The following is a 25157-nucleotide window of genomic DNA, read 5'->3' on the forward strand; positions in this document are numbered from 1 at the left end:
TTCCCAGATTCCGAGAAATTAGCAGACATTGACCAACTCCCTCTTTAGTTTATTTGCACTATATGTATGTGTTGTATAATTTCAGTAGCTTCAGCCGTATGTAATGATGCTTTTGGTAAAGTTGTAATCAGCATGTTGGTGCAATTTCAAATTCTGCTCTTTTTCACTAGTGTGATCTCACAAGTGCTTGCATATTTATTGTAACCTTAATATCTTTCTCTGTTACGCATTTATCTTTTTTTTTTTTTTTTGAGACAGAGTCTCACTTTGTTGCCCGGGCTAGAGTGAGTGCCATGGCGTCAGCCTAGCTCACAGCAACCTCAAACTCCTGGGCTCAAGCGATCCTACTGCCTCAGCCTCCCGAGTAGCTAGGACTACAGGCATGTACCACCATGCCCGGCTAATTTTTTCTATATATATTTTAGTTGTCCATATAATTTCTTTCTATTTTTAGTAGAGACGGGGTCTCGCTCTTGCTCAGGCTGGTCTCGAACTCCTGACCTTGAGCGATCCACGCGCCTCGGCCTCCCAGAGTGCTAGGATTACAGGCGTGAGCCACCACGCCCGGCCTGCATTTATCTTTTTTAATGGCTGATGGGCCATTGAGGCAATGTGTTTTAACAGACTTAAATATATCCTGACCACTGGGCAACTGAGCATCTCCATACTTGAGAGCTTTTGGCGGGTTTTTGGCCATGTCGCCCTAGACATCTTTGTAGGCAGACAATTTTTTTAAAAGAGTGTCTCGCACATGTAGCACAGTTGTGTGCATTTTAGTTCTTAAATGCCTTTTGTCACTGCTACAAGCAGGAAGAAAACTAAGGCAAAGTGCCCAGCTAAGTGAAGCAAGAGGAAGAACAAAGGGAAATTGCAAGAACGTTCACTTTTGCTGCTGCCAAGCAGGGCAAATAGAGGTTCTGGCAGAGTCTGGTGTTAAATGACAAAGGAGGCCAGGAACAGGGCAAAAATCCAGGTGTTGTTCTGAATGGCATCTTCAGATGTGTGGCTGCCCCTGCCATGCGACACCTGGCATTTGATCACCTGGGAGTGACCTTTGGCTTCTGTTGTGGCACTGGCCAGAGCAGGGGTCTCATCAGGAGAACAAAGCCATCACTCGTCCCAGCGGGGAGACAGTGGGGGCTTAGCTGGGCTCACAGCCATAGAGCATCTGCACACTGAATTAGTAGTTAATGCTGCATTGTTAAAAATTGCAGCACTTTTCATTTTTATTCAGGATCTTGGAAATTTTCAGTGCACCCTTAGGGAAAAATAGTTTGTTCAGCCATTATAATTAGCTTTGCTACCTCCTACCCAGATAAAGGAAGTGTAATTGTCACTTTGCCCTTCTTACTTGGTGATATCTCCTCTGGTTGGTGGATGTCACTGCTGCCTCTGCACATGTCGGTGAACTGTTTGCACGGCTAGTTTCACGTGGCTTGCCGCCGTACCGACTGGTTATTGGGCAAGAGAGGGAAAGGTGCACTGCTGAAACTGGGAGTAACTTGGCTGTTTGCAGCAGGTGACGGCAAGGCTGGGCTAAAGTGGATTCAATTAAGGCAACTTGAACCATGATTTCAATGACCAGGTAGAAGCCGGCACAGGGGCCAGGAGTTCGAGGCTGCAGGGATCCTGCCACTATACTCAGCCTGGGTGACAGAGCCAGACCCCGTCTCCTAAAAAAAAGTAAAAAAATGAATAACCAAGTAAAAAAAAAACTAGAGAATTATAGAAACTGTTGATTTCAAGTTCTACTCTTCTAGGTCATATGAAGAATATTGATAAAGTAGAAGGTAGTCCAGTATTTTCACAGGTTACGTGTAAACTAATTCATTCCATCTGACATATGTATATATTGCTCTGCTTTGGAAGCCACATCCTATAACTTTTAAAAACTCCTTTTTCTCCTAGATTCTACCTACATCGGAGATCAGTTGTTTCCCATGAAGACATGGTGAATTCTCTTTTGAGTTTCAACTAACAGCATAAAAGGTAAATATTGATGATTTCAGAATGTGTTTGCAATACTGCATGGAGGTCAGTTGCAATAGCAGCAAACAAACAATAGATATTTACTCTTAAAAAAATGGTACTATTCTGATTTAGTTACATGTGAGATGGATTTTTTTTTTAACAAAAACTTAACATATTCTTCTTAATTAAGCTTTTCATGTAGGTGTGTACCTGAGGATGAAGGTGTTACCTGTCTTAGCAGTTGACTCCCTTTCTTGCACTGTGTTCCTGGGCGTGATTTCTCTGCTTGTTGTGCATGACATCCTCACATTTATAGAGAGTATGTGAGCATTTCCAAGACAGAAGCTATAGAAAGGCAGCTAAAGCGTACAGACTCATTTTAATCACATAGAAGGTGGACAAAACTTAATAATGAGCCACCCGCACCCCTTCCCCCAGGCCCAGCCCAAGGATAAGTGGTGGTCTCAACTTGACAAGACCAGTCCTTCTTCGACCCCAGGAGCATTCCCCTCTGCCGACCACCTGGTCCGGCAGCTGCTTGTCCTCTCCTGGCCAGAATCCCTTACCTGCGTACACTCAGCTCCTCTGGTTCCCAAAACTCTCAACCAAAAGTTCAGACTCACCATAAGCTACCTATCGTGACTTCAAAGATTGCCTTTCCAAAATCTGTTCACGACATTTTGTTCTTAGGTTTCATTCCTGCTCTTCCATTCTCTAAGTATCAATTTATTTTTTTCCTTCTTCAAGTTGCTTTGCCTAATGATTGGATTTATAGTTACAAAGAAACCATATTTAAATTCATATTGATCTACTTTCTTAGGCAAATTGGTCCTAGGGCCAGTGAGTTGAGGACATGATGAAACAGATTTGAATCCAGCATAAAGAGAGTTTTTTAAACATCTGACTGTCCAATGAGAAGGTTGCACAGCTTGGAGGAAGCTCTCTGTTGATGGAGATATTTCTAAGGAACTTCCTGCCTGTCTGACCAGGCCGCTGCAGTGGAGGGGCCTCCCTGGATTGGAAAGAGGTCAAACTAAATCTTTCGAGGTCCATTTTAACCAAAAGGAATTCTAATTCTATAATTTCTCGATTGATGGCCCAAAGGAAGCAAAGGTTTTGTTTGTTTGTTTGTTTTATTATTTATTTATTTTTTTAAGAGACAAGATCTCCTTCTGTTGCCCAGGCTGGAGTGCAGTGGCGTCACTGTAGCTCACTGCAACCTCCAACTCCTGGGCTCAAGCCATTCTCCTGCCCCAGCCTCCCCAGTAGCTGGGACTATAGGCGTGTGCCCCCAAGCCTGGCTAATTGTATTTTTAAAACATGTTTTGTAGAGATAGGGTCTTGCTGTGTTGCCCAGGCTGGTCCTGGCCCTGAGCAATCCTCCTGCCTTGGCCTCCCAAGGTGCTGGGATTACAGGTGTGAGCCACCACACCTGGTCCAGTAGCAAAAGTTTTTGTTTTTTGTTTTCACACTTTTTAAAAATGACCCAGAGACGTTCAACTCGTTTATTACGCTTGTAATTTGTGGTGCCTTTGTCAAGCTTTGGGGAAAAACTTCATTCTTAAGCAGATTCCCTAACTAGCTTGCTCGTGGCTCTCGTGAAGTCAGGGGCCGTGGGGGGCGGGGGATGATCTTGTGCGCCTGCTGTGCGTCTGTGGGTGCACAGAGGGTTCTTTGGGCGGGGGAGCCCCGAGTGCGTGGGGAGTACGCCCTGGCACAGGCAGAGGCGGGCTGTGCTTGGCTGTCAGTGACAGCCCGAGGGAGAAAAGGCGACAAGGCTGTCTGAAGCACGTGTGTGCGCTTTGCCAGGTTGGGAGGGGGACGCTGCCCGCAGTTGACCATAAGCCTGACGCTGGGAGAGTCTTCACACGACCTCGAGCCCCACCGCTCGGCTGCCCTGGGACCTCCAGTGTCTGTCCCCGTGGCCACGTGTCCCTGTTAACCATTCTGTGGGAACGGCATGAGAACAGCCACTGAACGTGAGGCGGAGCAGTGCTTTTTGAGAATTTCGAATATCCTCTGACCATCACTGTGCACAATAGGTACTTGGACATATAAAGGCATATTTGAGATTTTATAGAATTTTTCTACCCCTCTTTCTTCATGAAGGCTCTGTCATTCTAGGAAGAAGTATTTTCTCCTTCCTCCTAAGTGCCACATCACTTGTCCTTCTCTTGTGTCACTGGTTTGTTTCCTTTTACAACTTACGTGCAGCCAAGTTCTCTCCTCACTGATCTCTGGAATGTGAGCTCCGGGGGAAAGGACTCGTTTGCTGCTTTATACCAGGCATCGGGGGAGCGTCGGGGACGCGGAAGGTGCTCGATGAACAGTTACTTAAGGAGGTAACAAAGCGCGTCTCTGATTAAACCGGAAGTTCCTTGCGGAGGGGACCAGTCCCTTCATGCCCGTCTGCCCTGGCCAGGGGTCTGGGGTGCGCCCTGCCGGGCCGCTCCCTCCGCAGGGGAGGAGGGCTGTGGGGCCGGGACTCCGGTGCCCACAGGCTGAGTCTGGCGCGGACGGCGCCCAGGATTCTTCCTCGATGCCTACGCGTGACGCGCAAAGCCCAGGGCCAGCCCCGGTGTCCCTGCGGGGCCTTCGCACTCGCGTGTGCACCGGCCCCTCCCAGGAAACGGGGGGCAGGAAGGGCGTGTGCCGCTGGCTGCTGCCACCGAGGCTTCCCCAGTCAGGTCTGGGAGGAAGTGTGTGTGGCAAGTCACAAGGAGGCAGAAGGCGCGTCCCTGAGTGGGGTGAAGGTGGCCCTCGGGCGCCTGCCCAGGCCTGAGGCCGCCTCTGCTGGAACACGCGGATGCCGCGGGCCGGGGCAAAGGCGCGGCGCAGTGGGGCCGCCGCGGCGCCCAGAGGTGCAGAGGTGCAGAGGTGCAGAAGAGGTGCAGAGGTGCAGAGGTGCAGAGGTGCAGAAGAGGTGCAGAGGTGCAGAGGTGCAGAGGTGAGGGTCTGGCTGCAGGGAGAGTCCCGCCTCCTAGTGATGCCGCTGACCTGATGCATATTTGAGCGGGTGCCCTGAGGGGAAGTGTGGGTTTGGGGCTTCCCTTCCCAGGAGATCGGAGCAGGAGGGAGGCAGGCAGGCTTTTCCACGGCCTCTCTGCTAAGCGAGTTTATCTAGAAAGGAAATTTTAGGTACAAGGATTTTAAGGCACAATAATAGTTGTCTTGTCAGCTGATAAATAATTTTGAGATTGTCAAGAGGATGTTAATTTAATGAAACAGTGGACTTATGCTCCTTGTCTTCGTCCTCTCCTCCTCCTCCTCCTCCTCCTCCTCCCTCCGTCTCTGTCTCTCTCACACACACCGTTCTGTCTTTAGGCATTTGCGAGTCTTTGCAGGCCGGGCTTTGTGCTGAGCCTGCTAGGGCCTGTCTGTCACAGCGGTTCCTCAAGCTCTCACTCTCTGTGCCACGGACTCCTCCCCCTCCCTGGTCTCCTGCATGTGTCCCGTCTTGCTTTCCGGCCCGTCCTCTGTGGCTCACACTCTCCTCCCACGATTCTGTTCTGTGCCACCCCTTCCCAGTTTTACCAAAGTCCTGTTTCCTGCACTGCCAATTGCAAACGCAGCCCCTTGGTGACAACTTTCCTGCCCTCATCTCCACGAGGAACTCACCTCCTCTCGCCCCGCAGTGCTCTGAGCTCCTCGCTTGGCCTTGGCCACCTCCTGCCCCCGGGGCCAGCTGCTGGTGACAGGAGCCCAGCGTGTGCTGCCCGTGCATGCCCGCACCTTCTCCCTTCTCCCAGCCTCCCTCGTGCTCGCTATTCCTGGTTTGCACTAAACTCCGTCACCTTTCTTAAACGCACCTTTCTCTTACAGTGCAAATCTCTGGCTGTAGTCCCAGGGCCAGAGTCCAGAGTCTCAGCACGGGCACTAGGGCCCTTCCGGTGCAGCTGCCCATCCCCCAGCCCCTCCCCTGTGCCACCTTCTCGTCACATGTACTTAACGATCAGCTTTGTGAAAATCTCAGGCTCAGTATCAACGTTAGAGCCTTGCTATTCCCATTACCTGGACTCCCCTTCCCCTTCCTTCTCAACTGGCTCGATCTGGCTGGTCACTAAAGATGTCATTCAGATGCCTCCTCCAAGAAGCCAGCTGGGTCAGGTGCACCTGTTGATGGGTGGACAGAACTGCCAGAGCATGTGCCAAACTTCATGTTTGAGATGCTAATCTCACTGGCCGAATGGGCTTCTGTGAAGGTGAGGCTGGACGCCTGGCCTCTGGCATCCTGTTAGACACAATGGTGTTTAGAAGGTGATCAGCCTTCCCATCATTCATCTCCAGACTTCCAGTCTATACTCAGTGCTTTTGTGTCGGGTTGCTGTTTTGCTAACAAAATACTTAATGAAGAAGTTCCATCTGATGCAGAGGGGACAGGGGCATGTGGATTGAAGTCGTCGCTGTTTCTTAAATGATGGCTTTGGTGGCTTTATTCACTGCTTCTCTTCTCGAGGATTTGCCATATGCATTTCCTAGCCCATTCAAGAATTTAGTAAAAGCTGATGCGGCAACTTAGACCCATTGCCTACAAAGCGCTATGAACCCAGGTGTTTTTAATTTTATACATGGGCTGCTGTAGGAAAACCAATGCGAGGAGCTGGTCCTGCATTCAGCTGAGATCGACTCAAGGGTCCCCTCATCCCCAAATGAGAGAGAAGAGCCGCAGCAGACGCAGAGGGCGAGGACACTGGGGTTTCAGCGTCCTCCAAACCTCTTCGGACTTCTCCTGCGTCCACTTGTTTCTTTTTGGACAAAAGCTTATTCCCCGTACTCAAGGCTAATTTGTGGCGTTGTGCTGAACGTAACTCTTCCGGGGCTTCCTCCAACAGGCAGGTGTCGTCACAGATGCGGGCCCTGGCGAGATTCTAGAGCCTTTGTCTTTTGGGTACAGTGCAGCGGAGGACGCTGGCTTCGCTCCTATTAACAGAAGGAAGGTAAATGACTTTCTAGTGACATTAACCGTCTTACACAGCGTGTCTCCACCCTGGGCGGAAGGCGCCTAGGCAGGATGATCTCTGGGGTGTCTCTGCACTTGAACGCTCTGGGTTCTGATTGGCGGTAGGAGATTAAGATGTGACGAGTGAAGCCGGGAGCGTCAAACATGTTGAATGAGCTTCCGACGTGGTGTACACGGGGCTCGGGTGGAAAGGGCCGTCCTTCTCTCTCTTTCCTCGTGGAATTAGGAGTCTGACAGTAAGTGGCCATGAAACTGTGTCCCAGGTGTCACTTGGCATTCGGGGCTGGGCCGGGCCTGTGTCTCCTAGCAGGACCTTTCTTTGGCTTGAAGGTATTGCCAGCTCGAGCCGGCGCAGAGGAGCAGGAGAAATGGGAACTGCCCAGCATCCTTCACCCCCTGTGCTGGGAGCAGTGCGAGGGACAGAAGTGAAAGCGTTAGGTGGGGACGCGTCTTTGTGGCATCTGAATTCCCGGTGAGGGGCGTCAGTGGAGCCAAGGGCAGAAAGGGAAGGAGGAGAATTTTCCAGAATGGGACACCTGGGACGTTCACATGGAGACAGATTCAACACAATTCAATCCCTGTAGTTATTCTTCTTTCTTTACATTTATATTTTTTTAATTTGAAATTTTTAAGATGATCACAATTAAGTAGCAATGATTAAACACTCAGCTGATCGAGGTCCTTTGTCAACCCGTGGTTTGAAATGATCTCCAGTCGAGCAGACAGATGGGTGCTGATGGCCTGGGAGGGACTCCGTGTCACCAAGGCTAATTCTAGACGGTGCTTCCGAGACCCGAGGGTCACAGCGGGTGTGCCAGTGGGAAAAGAGCTGGAAAATCTGCTCCGTACGGCCAAATGGATGTTGCCTCCTTGGTGGATGCCAGCTTAAATGTAGCCCCAAGTGTCGCCAAAGGCTGTTGTCAAAAACAAAAAGAGCTGGCTCTAATTCCCCCAGACCGGTGCCCAGCTTGGTGTCGCAAGAGCCAGCTGCTCTGGCCCCCAGGGTGCTATCTCAGGGCCCAGAATGACCTCTCCTGCCCAGGTGGTGCCAGCCAAACCCTTTGGTTTGTTACTTACCTTTGATGAGAGGAAATCTCACCAGACTCTGTGTACAGTTCCAGCAACAGCTCTGTCTCTGTCATCGTGGGCAAAGACCACCTTGTAAGCTCTGCGTTGGTGTCAAGCTGACTGGCGTTTACTAAGTGTCCGTGCTTAGCAAGTTAAACAGTCTTTGCCCTCAAGGACTTTTATCACACACATGCGTGCACCCACACGACTCTGTCCTTTGAACTTAAAAACAGAAGCATTAACGAACATATATATATATGCACACACACACACACACACACACGCGCACACACACACACACACACACATTTAGGTGACCCAGAGAGGTAGCACAGCAATGGGACATTGAAGACTAATCTTCGCGATAGTAAATCTTTGTGTGACTCTTGGGCAAGGGGGTTAGATATCTCTCTAGAATGGAGGAAAGGGCCTGGTTTTTCGATTTGAAGGGTGGATGGGTGGGAGAAAAGTCATAGTTTTGTTCTTAGAACAGTTGAGGGCGAGGGTGTAACATGATGTGATGGGCAGGAGACGGTGGCCTGCTAGGTGGGCTGGTGGGGGAGCAGAGGGATGCTTTGTGAGGTTCTGGGGTCTGCCCGGTAGGGGCAACACCTAGCAGAGGGGGGCTGGTTTCCAGCAGTGGTGGCGTGCCAGGTTTCACACCGGGGTCACGCGCGTGCTCTGGGCTCATGGGCTTGATTGTTACAAAGCTGTGTGTGGTAGAAAGAGTCATGCCTCCCCCACGCCCAAAGGTGCCCACATCCCCGGAAGCTGTGAATATGTTAAGTGACGTGGCAAACGGGAATTAAGGTTGCTAGTCAGCTGTCCTTGCAGTGGAGAGACCATCCTGGATTATCCGAGTGGGACCAGTGTGATCACAAAGGTCCTCGGAGTCAGGAGCACCAGTGTCAGAGCGACACCATGTGATGCAGTCTCCGTGGCGATGCCGCCTTCAAGGAAGAGGCCACAAGCCAGGGAATGAAGGTGGCGTCTAGGAGCTGGAAAAGCAAGAAAGTGGAGTCCCCCCGAGCCCCAGGGGGGCTGTGGCCCCTCCAGCCCCAGCCAGCAAGACCCATCTCAGACTTCTCACCCCTGGGACTGAGAGACAATAAATCTGTGTTGTTTCAAGCTACCGAGTGTGTAGTAATTTGTTTTATGCCATAGTAAACAATCCACTACGGAGACCTATCTCTGTTTTGGATACGTGAGACCCTCTTCGTTATTTATGGAATATAATATAATGGAAAATTTGTGGAATATAAATAACTCATAGAAGAACCTTGTCAAAATTAATTCTGAGATTTTTTCCTAAGCTAATTTATTTTACTGGAGTAGGGCCAGGAACTTTATTTCTTCCCTATTGTGTTCTGCCTAGATCAGTGCCTGACTTGTTCATTTTTGAATGAATGAATCTCTTTTAACTAAATCCATGAAAACCAAAACAACTAAACCTTTTCAAAGAGATTATCTTATGGTAAAGTGTACCACTACTATTAGAAATACTAAATTCAGGCTGTTGTTATAGATAAAGACTGTCATACTTTGCATTGTCATTCAAAGATGAGAGGTTTGGTTAGAGAATCTTTTACAGTTGGGTTTAAACAAGAGCCATTCTTACTTCTTCGGGGTCTAGGAACTTCTTGGTTCACACACGTGCTTGAAATGTTAACCTGCTCTTTGCTGCTTAGTAAAACTGCTCTAAGTTGGGACCTTAAATCAATGACAAAAATGTATTCATTATTTGTGAAACTCAGTTTGGAAATCTGGTATTATTTACGAATATATTCTTAATGACTTTTGCATGACATCTTTTAGAATTAAGAATATCTCTAGGGTAGATTGATTTTTTCACTCATTCTCTGAAGAAATTCTTTGTTAAGCTCCAGCTATGTGTGAAGCCCTGGGGAAACAAAGGTAAATAAGGTTTGACTGTTTCTCCAGAGAAACCCACGTTCTAGACAGGAAGAAAGACAAGTGAGTGGATGATGAGAAGGTGGAACAGCCAGTGCTAAAGTAATTTCGGGTGCTGGGAGGAGGGACCTTCCAGCTCTGCAGGGGGATGTAGCAGAGAGGAGGAGACATTTGATCCAAGTACTGAAGGACCAGGCAGAGCTTGGCAAGTAAAAGAAAAGGACATATATTAATCACCTGCTGAATACCAGGCATTGTGCTTGGCACTTTTGTGTGTAATTTTGTCATTTAAAATTTTTACTCTGAGGAAAAGGGTATTCTAGTTAAGTAACTCTGCAGTGCCACACACAGTGACATTTCCGATTATTGTCCTAAGACAATATTCAGTAGTCATTGATTTTTAACTCTAGAGGAGAGGTTGGCAAACTTTTTCTGTGAAGGGCCAGATAGATAGTAAACGTTTCAGGCTTTGTGAGCCCTACGGCCTCCGTCACGACTATCCCACACTGCCACTGTAGCATGAAAACGGCCCCAGGTAATATGGAAATGAATGAGCATGACTGTGTTCCAATAAAACTTTATTGGCAAAAATTGGCCGTAGGACGGATCTGGCCCGTGGGCCACAGTTTGCTGAGCCCTGTTCTAGAATAGCAATGACAGGGACCATTTGACTTGGAACATTTCTGGAGAGGGAGCCCGGAGGCTTCATTAGCTTCTCGAGTGGGTCAGAGGCTACTGAGCGTTCTGGGCAGCGCCAGCTTCGGGCTGTGCTGGAGCAGCAACCACACAGAGAAGTGGTAGCAGGCTGGGTTAATCATGGAGGTTCAGACTGACCCAGCTTCCTAACATCTCACATCGTCGTGACTAATATTTAACAGATCCCTGAGAATCCAGAATTAATACATCTTTAGGTCATTATTGAGGGGTCCAGAGAGAAAACTACACTAATTCAGTCTTGGCAGAGGGTTTGACATCGCGTGGGTATGTGTGTGTTTTAACTCTGAGATTAAAAAAAATCAGGATCGAGGTGATTTGTCTGGAGCCATTGGAAAGAAATAAGGTAAACATCTGGATGGACGGCCTGGAAGAAGCCTAGAGGATAAAGCCTCGACGTGCTGTCTTCTGGAAAAAGGCAGAAACAGCTGGGTGGTGTAACAAGGAGATACGTGAAAGGAAGCCCCAAGTCCAGATTGGAAAGCAAAATACAGCTTGACATCCGAAAGCAGCCAGCCAGGAAAATCTGTCTTTAATAGCTGATACCGTGGGAAAAGTCACTAAATTCAGAAATTTGAGTAAGGAATCCTTTAGAGCAAAACAGTGAATTAAGAAAAAGGGATCTTTCCAAGAGTATATCCTAAGAAATATAGTGTGGTAGGAAAACACCGTTAAAGGACTTCAAAAATGTTACTAAAAGGGAACACTGGGAAGCCCTTTAAGTCACCTGTGCTGTGGCCCTACGTGACTAAGAGGAGATTTTTCTCTTGGCTGATCGTGGAGAGGGGTGGGGTGGGCAAGGCTCCTTTGGGGAGCTCATTTCTTTTGAGTAAAACTTTTAAAAAATGAAAAGCAGATGCTGTTTATAAGATGGTTTCAAGTTTGGATGGTTCCGACTGGATGGAAACGTTTTCTCTCCAGTAGGAAGGAGGACGAGTGAAGTCGGTGCCTGCTTTCTCTGGAGGGCCTGTGCCTGGTGTTCTGAAGTGGGTTTTGATCTGGTTTCCCCAGCAGACCCTGTGCTGTTGCTCTCAGAGTTGGACTGGGGGAAAGAGGGAGGAAAAGGCGGAAAATGTGGGAGTTGATAGGTTTCTGGAAGAAGTACGTGTTAGCAGGCTACGGTTCTTCCAATCAAAATAATTTAAACTTTTCCTTGTGTTTTGAGTCCTGGACACGAATCTCGTCTTGGACGAAACAGATGTGATTTTGGGACGTGCTCAAAGTCCCTGAACGTGGCGGCTGAGCCTTGCTGGCGCCCCTGCAACTGCACCTCAGTCCACCTCGCAGAATCCAACGCGATCCAGTTGTGCATTCGTGTGTTGTCTCTGGCCTTTTTCTAGATTAGATGCAGTTTCAGCATATAAATCCTAGGGTAGCTGAAGAAAATAATCTGTAAAGCAGTTAAGTGCTTTGAAATGGATTGTGTCAAACAAACAGTGTTTACGTAAAAGACTGTAACAGTAAACCAGTGGAAGATGCTTGCGATCCTTCTCTTTCCCGTTGGCCAAAGCTCTATCATTACAGAAATATTTTGAAGAATATCCCTACTCTGCAGGCTTGCTGACATGCTTTTGTTTTAGCAAGGGTTAAATAAAGGGGGTCTTCAAAGCGTTGCTGATATATTTTACAAAGCTTTGAAGCTTTTATTAGCTTTGCTGGAAATCTTTGTTTCCTGGAAAGTTCACTAATGGAGTGTATCGTTTTCTCGCAGAAATGCGTTTAAGAAAGCTAAGAGCTGTGCGTACTCAATGGTCTAGTTAGTGGAGTTATTGCAAGATTAAATGAATATCTAAGCTGGTCCTGAGTCAACGGTTTCCACTATAAAACTGTTAAAGTCTTAAGGTGTAACGCTACTTGGGTCAAACTGACGTTATCTCCAAATCCCGCCATCGAGTCCCTGACAGCAGGTCACTGTGTCGATACATTTCCCTGCAACTCAACGGCCGCCACTGAGTGTGGACCTACCCGCTGCACCCCAGCGTCTTGTCTTTCATCTCAGGGCTTGGTCCCTCATCCACCCAGTCGCCCAGTCTGGCCACTTCTCATTGCCTCGATTGTTACCACCCAGCCCGCGGGCGGGTCACTGTCTCTGCCACGCTGGTTCCCTGCTTCCTCTTGTACCAACTCCATCCATTCCCCAAAGGTCTGTTTTCCTTGGCGCAACTGGAGTGAATCTTCAAAACTGAATGAAGATCAGGTCGCTCCCTTGCTTTCATAGCTGGGGCTCTTCTAGTAACTCTTAGAATAAAGCCCTGAGTCCCAGCACAGAGCGTGGCACCGTGGTCTGCGCTGAGCTGTCCCTGCCCAGCACTTCCTGGCTCTCTTCCTTTCGCTCGTTCCTCCCCAGCCAGACTGGCCACTGCGCTAGTCCCTGGGACGGGACAGACCAGGCAGACTCCCATCTCAGGAGCTGAGAGCTGGCCCTGGCTCTTCTCCTCCGCCTGACACCCCGCTGTAGACCACCCCAGCCTTCTTCCCAGGGCTCCCGGGGCTCTGCGCCAAGGGCACCTCCTCAGAGACGCCCGGCCACTTTGTCTAAAATGGAACCCCTCGGTCTTTCACTCTGCTCTTCTTTCCCCACTCTTGGTAACTGACGTTCAGCTTGTTGCGGGACAGTTTATTTGTCCGTTCACTTATTTATAATGTGTGGCTCCCAGGAGGACGTGAGCTCCGTGAGGACAGGGAGTTTGGTTTATCGTTGTCTCTCTGGTGCCTGGAGCAGGACGCAGCACACGTGGGCCATCAGGACTGCTGGGTATGGAGTCAGGGAAAGAACCAGAATCACTTGCATCGTTCTGGGTCTGGTACATAGACCAAGTCATAGTGCAGTTAATGTTTTTCAATAGGACAGTAAGGTTTTTTTTTTTTTTTTGCATTTTTCTACTCCACTAAAGGTTTGCCATTTAACAGTCAAGATTTCTTTCAGGTTTACTTGCCTGAAGATTTTAGCAATAACCTTGGCTTACTTTGAATGTAGTTCAACATTTGTATCTCAGTGCCTGGATGTGTCAGGGATTTAGCGGTTTTGCAGCGACGTTCTGTGCAGACAGAGCTATTAAATTCTTACTTGCCCTCTTTCCTCAGTGAGTAGCAGGTACATATTTAGCATGAGCAGAAAGAGCCACCTACTCGTCTATTTTTAATACGAGAGAGTTCCCACTATTATCCAAATACTCAGAGGTTACTTTAAGAAATTTTGTGACTCAAGGAGCTTTTCCTCCTACAAATGAACAACCAACAATCTTCCTATAAATATTGCGTGAGCAGATATTGGGGTGGGAGTTAGAAAAGGAAGTTAGATACATGGTTTGTAGAACCTTGTAGAAAGTAACAGTAGCCCCATTCCAGGAATTAATTGGCAGGATTGCTCTGAGCTGCTTTTAGAAAATCAGATTTATTGATGTGCGATTTATGCATAGTGAAATTCACCTTTTTTAGCATATGGCTGTCTTAATAAGTGCGGCTGTACAGCCACTGCCATAATCAAGATATAAATATCCATCACCTAAAAAAGTTGCTTGTGGCCCTTTGTAATCAAGCCTTCCACTTAGCCCCAAGCCCTGGCAACCACTGCTGCGTTTTCTGTCCTTGTAATTTTGTCTTTTCCAGAATGTTCTATAAGTGGAATCATACAGCATGTAGCTTTTTGAGTCTGGCTTCTGTCACTGTGCATGACAAGTGTGAGATTGATCCATTCTGTCTCACATTGTCGTCAGTTCCTTCCTTTTTATTGCTGAGTCGAATTCCATCGTACGGACGTAGAGTTTGCTTAGCCACTCACCAGTTAAAGGATTTGGGGTTTGCATCCACATTTTTTTTTTTAGCAATTATGAATAAAACTCCTATAACTTTTCTGTCCAGGTTTTTATGGAAACTTGAGTTTTCCTTTGCCTTGGGTAAATATGTAGGAGCGGGGTTGCGGGTTCATGTGGTGAGTACCTATGAGAAAAAAGCGTGGGAGTTCCGTGATCTGCTGTTCTGGAAACTGCAAGTACCAATACCCAGCGCGATTTTCCTCCCTGCAAAGAAACCCTAGCGTGTGTCTCTCTCCTGTTCTCCCCTCAGTGTTGTGCTCCACTCGCTTCCGCTGGGACCTTTACTGTTATTTAAAAGTCTTTCAAGCTTCACTGTTGCCCCGTTTCTTTTTCCCTTCTCTGTACGGAACGCAGCGCCCTGAACTCAGCAGGTGCTACGCGCACATCTGTTTGACGTGGACTCGGTCACCCGATCACACTGAACTCACGGGCCAGGGCCACCTTGAGTGGGACGTTGTGCAAGTGCCCCGGGCTCGCGGGCCCCGCCCCCAAGACCCAGAGGGAGATTTTGTTATTTCTCTCCTGGCAAGACGACGTCACCAGATGTGGAATGTAAAACTGCGTCTGGACTTTACAGCGATGAAGATCTGCTCTGCCCCAGGCAGAGAAGTCAGAGGCAAATCTCTGTGGTTGTTAAAAAGGTAGATAGATTTTACCTTGGAGATGCTAGGAAGTGTGTAGAATCTTATGAAAAAGTTTTTTATTATTTTTTAATCAGTAGGGCAGCATAGCACATTGGTTAAGAGTAAGAACTCTAGAGCCAAACTCTGCTGCTAACCACTTATGTGACCTTTCTCTGCCTCAGTTTCCTCATCTGTAGAATGGGGATAATGATCACAATACATAGTACTGATTTTAGTGGTTAATATTTATACAGTGCTTAGAACAGTGCCTGGTAAGTATTATGTGCTGTATTGAGTATTATAAATAGTTGTTGTGGTTATTGTTAATTCAACTTTAGCCCCATTACTCTGAAAATGTGTATTTTTCATGCATTTGCCATATTTTAACGGCTGTAAAGTACTAGATACCTGTGAAAAGACTGACTCGAATTCAGTTTCCAGTGAGAGCCGGTTTTGTGACATTTCCAGGGCTAATGTCCAGTTGCTGGGTGCCCTCGAATGTGTGTATTTTACGCTCACACGTGGACTCGGGCCACGTGTTTTCCATGGCAACGTTCTGTGGTCCAGCTTGCTTGTTGCATTTACTCTTGGGACTCAGAAGGAAGCTGTGATCTCTGAGATGCTCACCCCTCCTCCCTCGGGCCCTTGTCTCCATCTGAAGCACTGAGTCCACCGTAGTCTGGTCGTTACATCAGGGCTTGAAGTTTTGGCACAGGATTTTTGGTGTCCTCTCCCTCCTCTCTCTCTCTCTCTCTCACTCTCTCATCCTCTCTCGCTCTCTCCGTACAAAAATGATTTCTTTCATACTGCTCAGCAGCATCTTTCTGGACACTTCTGTAGAGTGGCCATCTCTCCAAGGAGCAGACCTGCCCTGGCCTTCCCAGGCCAGATGCAGGGAGTCTGGTCAAGTCGCCTCTGTGTTCTGGGGCTTCCGCCTCAGGGCTCCTGGGGACCCGTGCACGTGCACAGGGCCAGCAAGCAGGGTCCGTCTGTGGCCACTCAGGGACAGGTAGGCGGCCCGGCCCGGCTGTGCCAGTGCTGCTGGTGTGCACACACCGGCTTTGACGCTTGACGCAGCGTCGCTTTGGTCGCGCACTTCAGAGTTGTCACACAAGGTGAAGGAGTTTGTGCTGTTAAGTATCGTCTGCAGGCTAACTTGTCTCGCAGATGCCCTGTTCCTTTAAATGCTCCTAAGTGTTGAGACTTACAAAACGTAAACTTGTGAGGCGCATCACTGAATTCATCGAAGCCTTTGACAATATGAACGTCTCACTAAAGGTGCAGCTCCGGGCGTGGGATGGGGCAGGTATAGGAAAATTTTGACATTGAAAAGGGGCTCATCATACTGGAAGCTCTTGAGACCCACCTCGGTAACATGCACCGAGAGGACATCACTTAAACGGAGAGGAAGGTGAAGGTCATCCAGAATCCGTCAGGGTCCGTGACCTGACCCGCCATGAGGGCTGACAGGCAGAGTGTGTGGAAGACTGAACTTGAGCCCTTAGTGTGTATTTTTCTTATCAACTGTAGTTTATATTATATATTAATAGCAATAAGTATATCAAACTGCAAGCCAAGTTTTTTTTTCAATTTTTGCAACTTGTTTATTCATTTTTGTGGTTGCTATTAAGCAAGTAGAGCTACCAAAAAAACCACATAAATTTGAAAAAATTTATAAATGTAAATTTTTAAAAATATATGAGAGAACTTAAAATTGATATTGCTGCCCAATAACTTAATTCTTCCACTTGTGATTTTGGATAATACCCTCTATATTCTTTGAATTTGGGGGCAGAACACCTCCCAAGGTTTTGCAGGAGTGCACTCGAAAATGTACAAGGCCCTGACATTTCCTTTTAGGAGCCACATGCCGGGCACAGTGGCTCACACCTGTAGTTCCAGCTACTCGGGAGGCTGAGGCAGGAGGATCACTTGAGCCCGGGAGTTGGAGGCTGCTGTGAGCTATGATCACACCACTGCACTCCAGCCTGGGTGACAGAGCGAGACCCTGTCTCAAAAGAAAGAACCTGTGCTGTCATGGGATGATACGGGAAGGCCACCCAATAGCAACGTAAAGCCCATGGAGTGGGGACCGTGTCCCCGTGGGAAGCTTGCCCCAAGAATGGGGTGGGGGTGGAGTTTCTGGATCTCTCCAGGGAGGACTATGGGGCTCATTTTAGCTCCCTCTCTCCTTCCTGTGTCCTCCGTGCCAGTTGCTATGATGGTGAGCATCTTGCAGCGGCTGGCGTGCCGGGTACCGGAAGCCGTCACGGGGAGGACGAGCTGCCCACTGATGCCTGTGCTTCCTCTGGCTTCTGTCTGTTGAGCACGGGGCTCAGGCCTGCGAAACACTGAAGACTACAAGGGAAGAGTCCTGCTTGTGAAAACCCACAGCCCAATTCTAGAGGAAAACATACAGATGTGAAACACAGGTATCTCTTGATTGGAAGGTGAAATGCCAAAGGTTGTCACTGATAAATTTAACATATTCGTATTAGTGAAAACTACCAACATTTACGTAGTGAAAACTCCAGTATTTAGGAATGTAGTCACTCGAGGATAGATGCTGCCCTAATGCATAAAAGTACTGGAAGTCCAGGATCACAAAATCTCCTGTAAATTACTTGACACATGAAACGTGCCAGTGGCTAGGGTCCTTAAAGTGGCCCATCATTGGTTTTTGCCCCGGGAGTTCTACACGCACACACACACATGCACACACGTGCACACACGTGCACACAACGTGGACGTGAAGCCCAGACAGCCGTGGAGACCATCCTTTCACTCCCTAAAGGCATTGCAGTGGGAACAGCGGTCTTTTCAGGGGAGGGGACTGTCCCTGCCACCTTGTCTCCTAATGGCACCGCCCCACTGTCGTTGCTTCTAATCTTGGCTCCTACACATGACAGTCCAGTCACTTACCGATGGCTTTTCCATCCCCTTGTTCTGTCGTAGAATGAATGCTATCAGAACACCAAGCCTTGGGCGTCTGCGTAGTAAGTACCTGTCCAAGGGGTGATGGCACGAGGCTGTCCCCTCACTGCTCCAGGCACACAGTGACGTCTGTAGGTCACTGTGTAGTTCCAGTCCATGGAGACCTTCTGATGGCTGGGTAGTTCTGTTGATTTGGAGGCATTTTACTTATTTATTTTATTAACATGTTCAAGTAATCATAAGTATTGTTTTTATTATTATTACCGTGGCTAATCGAACCCTGGATGGTTGAGAATCAGCTACAGTGATCATTTATAACCAGGTGTCTGGCACAAATCCAGGAGAGGGAGGGGCGTCAGAGAAGGTCTCCTGGAAACTGGGGGCATCTGGCCGAATCCTGAGCGATGCCCTGAGATCCGTGTGGGGCGGGGGAAGTGCCGAAGGATCCGTGACCGTGTCCGGAAGGATGTGCATTCCTCGCTCTAGGCATCGAGGAAAAGATGGGAGAAAACAGCCCGAGTGGAAGTTGGGTCTCACGGCGGCCTTATCCCTGCATCTGTACCGGGGCAGCCCCGGAACTAGAGGCGAGACACTTTGCTGGCACAGGAGCTCGTGAATAAAACTCAGGAACGTCCCTTCCCCGTGGCTGCCTCCGTGGGCAGCTTCTGTCAAACCGGGGTTTGAAACGTTGAGTGAGAGGATGCCTTTCTGTCCCCTCCAGAGCGTCTGGTCTAGCAGTAGTCACAGAGTCTCGTCAGAGTCTTTGCACTTGAGTCGTGAAAGTCAAGTGCAAGTTTGTTTGGAACAGGAAGAAACGCCTTCCAAAGGTCGAGAGAGCCCTGGGGGGACCGGACGCGACCTCGTCTGGCCTGTGGCTTAGCGTCTCCTCCTGCCGCGTGAGCCGTGTCCGTCCCCCTGTTTTCTTCTGGAATCTTTTCTGTTTTTATACCGGTTTGACTAGTTTCTTAAACTTTAACCTGTCACTAAATGTGGACCCTTTCCTGGTTGTATGCTTGCTCTTTGCTTTTTCCCCCACATTGTCCTGATGGCACGAGAGCTGCCTGTGGTTGCGTTTTCCTGGCAGCGTGTTCTACTATATTCCGCAGTTCTATTATCTAGCGACGGTCCTTGCACTCACGACCTGCACTGTAGATTTTCTCCCATCTCTACACACAGGCCCTCGGAAGCCCCTTCCGCACTTTGAGTGTGGGAGCTCCCGCTCTACACGGGCGCCAGGAACGGGACCAGGGACAGGTCTGACTGTCTGGGCAGAGAGCGGCACTGTCTTCAAGAAGGGGGACAAGGACGTCTCTCCTGCCCCGGCCTCTTCTCCTGCCCCGGCCTCTTGGCCTCTTGTGGTTCTCGCGGCCTGTTCCCCTTTTGCATAATTTAATTTTTCCTTCTTTTGTGGCTGCTACAGTAATAGGGTCTCCTTTCCCGCAGCGGCCAAAGCATTTTCCAAACCGGTCGAGAGCCCTGAGAAGGAACCCGGGGTAAAGAGAGGCTTCCATCAGTCTAGCCCGGTTCACAAGGCTCCAGAGCTTTTTAGTAATAAACGGATTTGTTGGGGAGGAAGGAAGATGATTTCTTTTTTTGGCACAAAAAGCAGTCTACTTAAACCCAATAATTTGTCTGTGTTTACCGCAACCATCTTTGTGGCTTCAAGTAATGAGTTCGTGGCTGTCTGAATTTCACCAGGCAGTGGTGACAATAATTTTTTTTTCATTTCGTGGGAATTTCTCACGGGGCGACTCCCCTCTGCCCCTCACCCACCATGAGATGATTTCCTTAGAAGTTGCCTCTGGGCCTGGGCTTTTGGAAGGGACCCCGTTCCCGCCACGCCAGGCAAGGCAGGGTTCTGACAACTCGCCTCCCGAACGTTTGCACCATCTGCCCGCCTGGCCCTGTGCGCGCGGCGTGTTGCTGGCCGGCGTCCAGCCCAGGGCCCGTGTGCTTTCGCGAGTTCTCTCTCGGCGTTTTCAAAAGGGACTCCGGGAAGTGCTGGCTGGACCTGGGGTCGGCAGGAGGAAGCACCTCTGTGGCCTCAAACAAGATCCGCCAGGGCCACCGCCGGCCTAACCACCCACCGGCTGGTAAACACGGGGGCTTTCCTCTGCCGCGTGGGGTGCAGGGCCGGAGCCCGGCCGAGTGGGGACCTCTCCCAGGCTGAGTCACAAGTGCCACACAGACTGTCTGCCATTCTGCGCCCGAGGGGCGACTCTGTTACCATGTGAGTCATCCTTCGTGCAAGTTACGCCTCGTCGGACAGACGGACAGACGGACAGACGGACAGACAGGCGGGGCAACATGCATTTGCCTTAGTTCTGCTCCGTGCATTCCAGCGTAGGTGGGTTTGCCTCGCTCCTTCGCCTTTGAAATAAATAAGTGTTAAAGATTGTCTCTGCCTAGAATTATTGGAATAGACCGAGTTCTATTAAAGTGGCTCACTCTGGACGCCTTAGACGGCTTAGTCCAGCCTCCTAACTTCCTGGTCCAGCTTCTCTTTCTAAGGAATCGGGCCTGTTAGTTCCCTCTGGATGTGCACGTCCAGCTCCGTGGTGAGTTCTAACCCGTTTCTGCTGTTGCTCAGCTCTCCCCAATACATGGCTCATATACCCAAGGCTCCTTGTTTTGCGCTGATGTATATTTGAATTTAGAAGGTACTCATAGTCACCAAAATGACTTTGCCTATAAACCAAATGTGTAAAAATTCACTCATCACACAAAAATAACAGCTTTGGAGAACAATTACATAGAAATGACTTTATTCTCTGTGTTTAAGATGAAGGAAACAAAAATGCATTCTTTTATTGAGTACTTTTTATAAGGAGTTTAAAAAGATACTGTAACCACTGCCTGTAATGTGTAGCCAATGTTGATGACTAGTTGACATGTAAAAACCTCTTCAGAAACAGCAGATAAATCGCAGCACAGTATCCTGCTTTGCTCACATATGAGGTTGTATTACATTGTTTGCACTTTTCTTTCTTGGATCTTAAAGCAGAGATTTTTCTTTCTCGTTTTTCAGAGAGCATTCAGGTGGACGACCTGGAGCCCTGGGAAGCCGAGCTGTGAGACTGTGGGGTCTGGCCACGTCTGAAGCCATGATTTGAGTATCAGCATCAAGGCAAGTGTGTAGGGAAGGAATGTAACGGCTTTGTGGTTCACATGTCGTTGCTTTTGCTGCGTTCTGAGAACAGGGCAGAGCACCTTGTGACGGGTGGTTTTGCTTGAATCACATTCAACAAACCAGAACTCTGAGAAAATTGCAGCTGCCTCTGTGATGTGGTCTAAGACCACAGAGACACAGGGGAGTTGAGCGGTTCCAGTGATCGTTGGAAAAAATCTTCGTGTTTTCTCAGTGGTCGTGTATCTTAATGTGCCCTTTAGGAAGTCCAGGAAAGAAAAGGAAAACTGAACCTTGTGGTTTTTCTCTCTGTGCTGAGCTGGGGCTACGGAGTAGCTTTCAGGGGCTCTAAGTCAGACTTTTTAGATAGGAGCAGAGCCAGCCACAGGAGTGGGGGCAGGAGCATCCTTCTGAGAACTGTGCTATTTGACCTGCCGCTCTGGGGCAGTATTTCTCAAAGTGTGTTCCCTGGAACACGGATCTCTGGGCTTTCAATGCAGTGGGGACAGGGGTCAGAAGATGGGTCTGTGCCCAAGTGTGTTTGGAAAACATGGGATTAAAGTTGAACGACCTTCATCAAAACTAATGGGCCTTGTGACTCTCTGTGGGTGTGTGTCGTGGGCCGTGCTCAGCACAGTCCTGCCGAACTCTTTTCTCGTGGGGCGTCTTGGGACCCTGTTATTTGTTCGTTGAATACCCACCAAACCCCAGCCATGCATGGTATTAGGTGCCAGAGACACAGCAAAACATGGGGTTGGTAGTGCTTATGTACAGATAGTCACTAAGTCACCAAGCGAGGAAAGGTAATACTGAAAAGCACGCTAGCAAGGGTTTAAGAGAACGGCGTCTGTAGTTTGGTGGCCTGGGTTTTAATCCTGGGTCTGGCACTTACGGACTGCCTGATCTTGGGCAAGACGCGTAACCTCTTCCCCATGTGGGTGGTGGCGATGACAGTACCTACTTTGTAGACACTGCGGTTGTGAGGACTGACATGTTGAGTACACACTCACAAATGCTGAGCTACGCGGGGGCCGTCCGAATGAGTGCCTGTAACAGTAAGGGCTGAGCGCGTGGAAGGCTATACGGGCGGGTGACTGGGGAGCATGTGGGGGGGGGCACTTCTGAATAGGGTGGTCCAGGACTCCCCTCAGGTAGAGACCTACAGAGAGGAGCAGTCGCAGCTGCAGGAAAGCATCCGCAGGAACAGCAAGTGCAGAAGGGTGCATACCTACTTGATGAGTGTGATTCGCACTGCCTGGGGAATGGACACGCTTGAAGTTCTGACTGGGGGGTAGGGGGGTGGGGGCGGGGATGGGTGCATACCTACATGATGAGTGCAGTGTGCACTGTCTAGGGAATGGACACGCTTGAAGCTCAGACTCGGGGGGATGGGGAGGCATGGGCAATATATATAACCTGAACTTTTGTACCCCCATAATGAGCTGAAATTAAAAAAAAAAAAAAAGGAGAAGAAAGAAAAAATAATAATAAAATAAGTATCTAGTTAAAAAAAAAAAAAAAAGAAGGGCAGGTCTTGTGCAGAGAGAGCACTTGGCAAAATCTAATACCTCTTTGTGTTTAAAAAAAAAAAAGAAAGAAAAAGAACACTCAGCAAACTAGGAATGGAAGGGGATCTCTTCACCCTGGAAAGGACATCTAGGAAAAACGCACAGCTCACATCATACTTAATGGTGAAGGGCTGACAGCTTTTCCCCTAAGGTCAGAGACGAGACAACGATGTCCACTGTCATCCCTTCTCTTCAGTATGTGTGATGTCAACCAGACTGGATTAGGCAGTGCCTAGACAGCTGCTGAAGCATGATTTCCAGGTGTGTCGGCGTGGGTGTTTCTGGGGAGGATGGGTGTGTGCGTCGGTGGACTGCGTGGGGAAGGACCCTCTGTGTGGGCAGGCACCCTCCAGTGGGCTGTGGGCCCAGATGAAAAAAGTGCCGAGGAAAGGCCAGTTCACTCTGTCTTAGAGCTGGGACACTCTTCTCTGCCCTCAGACATCACAACTTCGTGTTCTCCGGCCTCAGGGCTCTGGCACGTGCATTGGCAGTTCCTCAGGTTTGCAGGCCCTCAGCATAGGGCTGAGAATTACACCATCGGCTCCCCCTGTGCTGGGGCCTTCAGACTTGGACTGAGCCATCTACAGGCTTCCCTAGTGGTCCAGCTTGAGGACGGCTGCTGTGGCACTTCTCAGCCCCCATCACCATGTGAGCCAGTTCCCCTCCATCTATGTATCTGTCCTGTTGGTTCTGTCTCTCTGGAGAACGCTGACTGATAACAGTATTGTGCTGGAGCTTCTGGCCAGGGCAGTTATGCAAGAAAGTGAAATAAGAGGCTTCCAGAATGGACAGGAAAAGGTAAAACTATCTCTGCTTGCAGGTGGCATGATCTTATATATAGATAATTATTAGGAATCCACTAAATTATTAAAACTAATAAACAGGTTCAGCAAGGTTGCAGGATATCAGATCAATATACAAAAATCAATTGTATTTCTATATACTTGTAATGCATAATCTGAAATGAAATCAATGAAATAATTCCTTTTGTAATAGAATGAAAAAGAATAAAATACTCAGGAACGATTTAATAAAAGTACACGACATATACCGTTAAAGCTATAAAATACTGTTGAAAGAAATTAAATAAGATCTAAATAAATGGAAAAACATCTCATGTTCGTGGATCAGAAAACTTAATATTGTTAAATTAACAATCCCTCCAAGTTGATGTACTGATTTAATGCCATATCTTTTAAAATCTCAGATGAGTTCTTTGAAGAAATTGACAAGCTGATCCTAAAATTGTATGGAAATTCAAGGGACTCGTAATAGCCACAGCCTTGAAAAAGAAGAATAAAATAGAAAGACTCAACTTCCTGACTTCTAAACTTACTAGAGACTGTTAAATACAATTGTAACCAAGACAGCATGGTACTGGCATAAGGGTGAATACATCTATATATATGGGACATAGAATTGAGAATCTAGAAATAAACCCATACATTTATGGTCAATTGATTTTCAGCCAATGTGCCCAAATAATTCAATGAGAAAAGAATATTCTCTTCAACAGATTGTACTGGGGCAACTGGATATGCATGTACAGAAGAATGAAGCTGGACCCCTACCTCACACCATATACAAAAATGAACTCAAAATGGATCAGAAGCTTAAATGTAAGAGCTATGACTTTAAAATTCTTAGGAAAAAACATAGACATACAATGACCTTTGATTGGACATGCTTTTTTAGATAAGACACCCAAAAGTGACAACAGAAAAATAGACAAATTGAACTCCATTAAAATTAAAATTTTTTGTGCATCAGAGGACACTATCAAGAAAGTAAAAAGACAATCCACAGAATGAGAGAAAATAATTGCAAATCATATATGTGATATGGGACTGTATCTAGAATACATTAATATAAAGAACTGTTATGACTCAGTGATAAAAAAGATAACTCTATTAAAAATGGGCAAAGCATCTGAATAGACATTTCTCTAAAGAAGACATGCTAATGGCCAATAAGCACAAGAGACAATTTTTGACACTGTTAGCCATCAGCGTAATGCGAATCATAACTACAATGAGAAACAACTTCATACCCACTATGAAAGACAAATAGTGACAAGTGTTGGTGAAGATGTGAAGAAATTGGAACTCTCAGGATTCCAAAGCATCGGCTTTTGAAAATAGTCTGGCAGTTCCTGAAACAAGTAAACATACAGTTATCTTTTATAACCGAGTTTATCTACTCCTAGGTATATATGCAAGAGAAATGGAAACATGTGTCTACACAAAAACACTAATGTTTATAGCAGCATTATTCATAATACCCAAAGAATGGAAGTGACCCAAATGTTTGTCAGCTGATGAATGGAATACAATTCGGTGTATCTACACAGCAAAATGTTATTTGGCTACAAAAAGGAATGGAGCACTGACATATGCTGAATCATGGATGAGCCTTGAAAATATGCTATGTTAAAGAAGCCAGACACTAGAGAACACTTATCGTGTG

The 25157-nt window shown here is 47.8% G+C and overlaps 1 protein-coding gene across 2 annotated transcripts in view; it reads left to right on the plus strand.

The window, feature by feature from the left end:
• SVIL (supervillin) overlaps window positions 1-25157 on the plus strand; it is a 209950-nt gene that overhangs the window by 34036 nt on the left and 150757 nt on the right. For both annotated transcript variants that reach the window (XM_069458976.1, XM_069458977.1), the window contains exons 2-3: window positions 1909-1989; window positions 21025-21123. The gene's annotated coding sequence lies outside the window, so the exon portion shown is untranslated. The remainder of the gene's footprint in view (window positions 1-1908; window positions 1990-21024; window positions 21124-25157) is intronic.

Source organism: Eulemur rufifrons, chromosome 25 (assembly GCF_041146395.1).
Source record: "Eulemur rufifrons isolate Redbay chromosome 25, OSU_ERuf_1, whole genome shotgun sequence".
Lineage (NCBI taxonomy): Eukaryota > Metazoa > Chordata > Mammalia > Primates > Lemuridae > Eulemur > Eulemur rufifrons.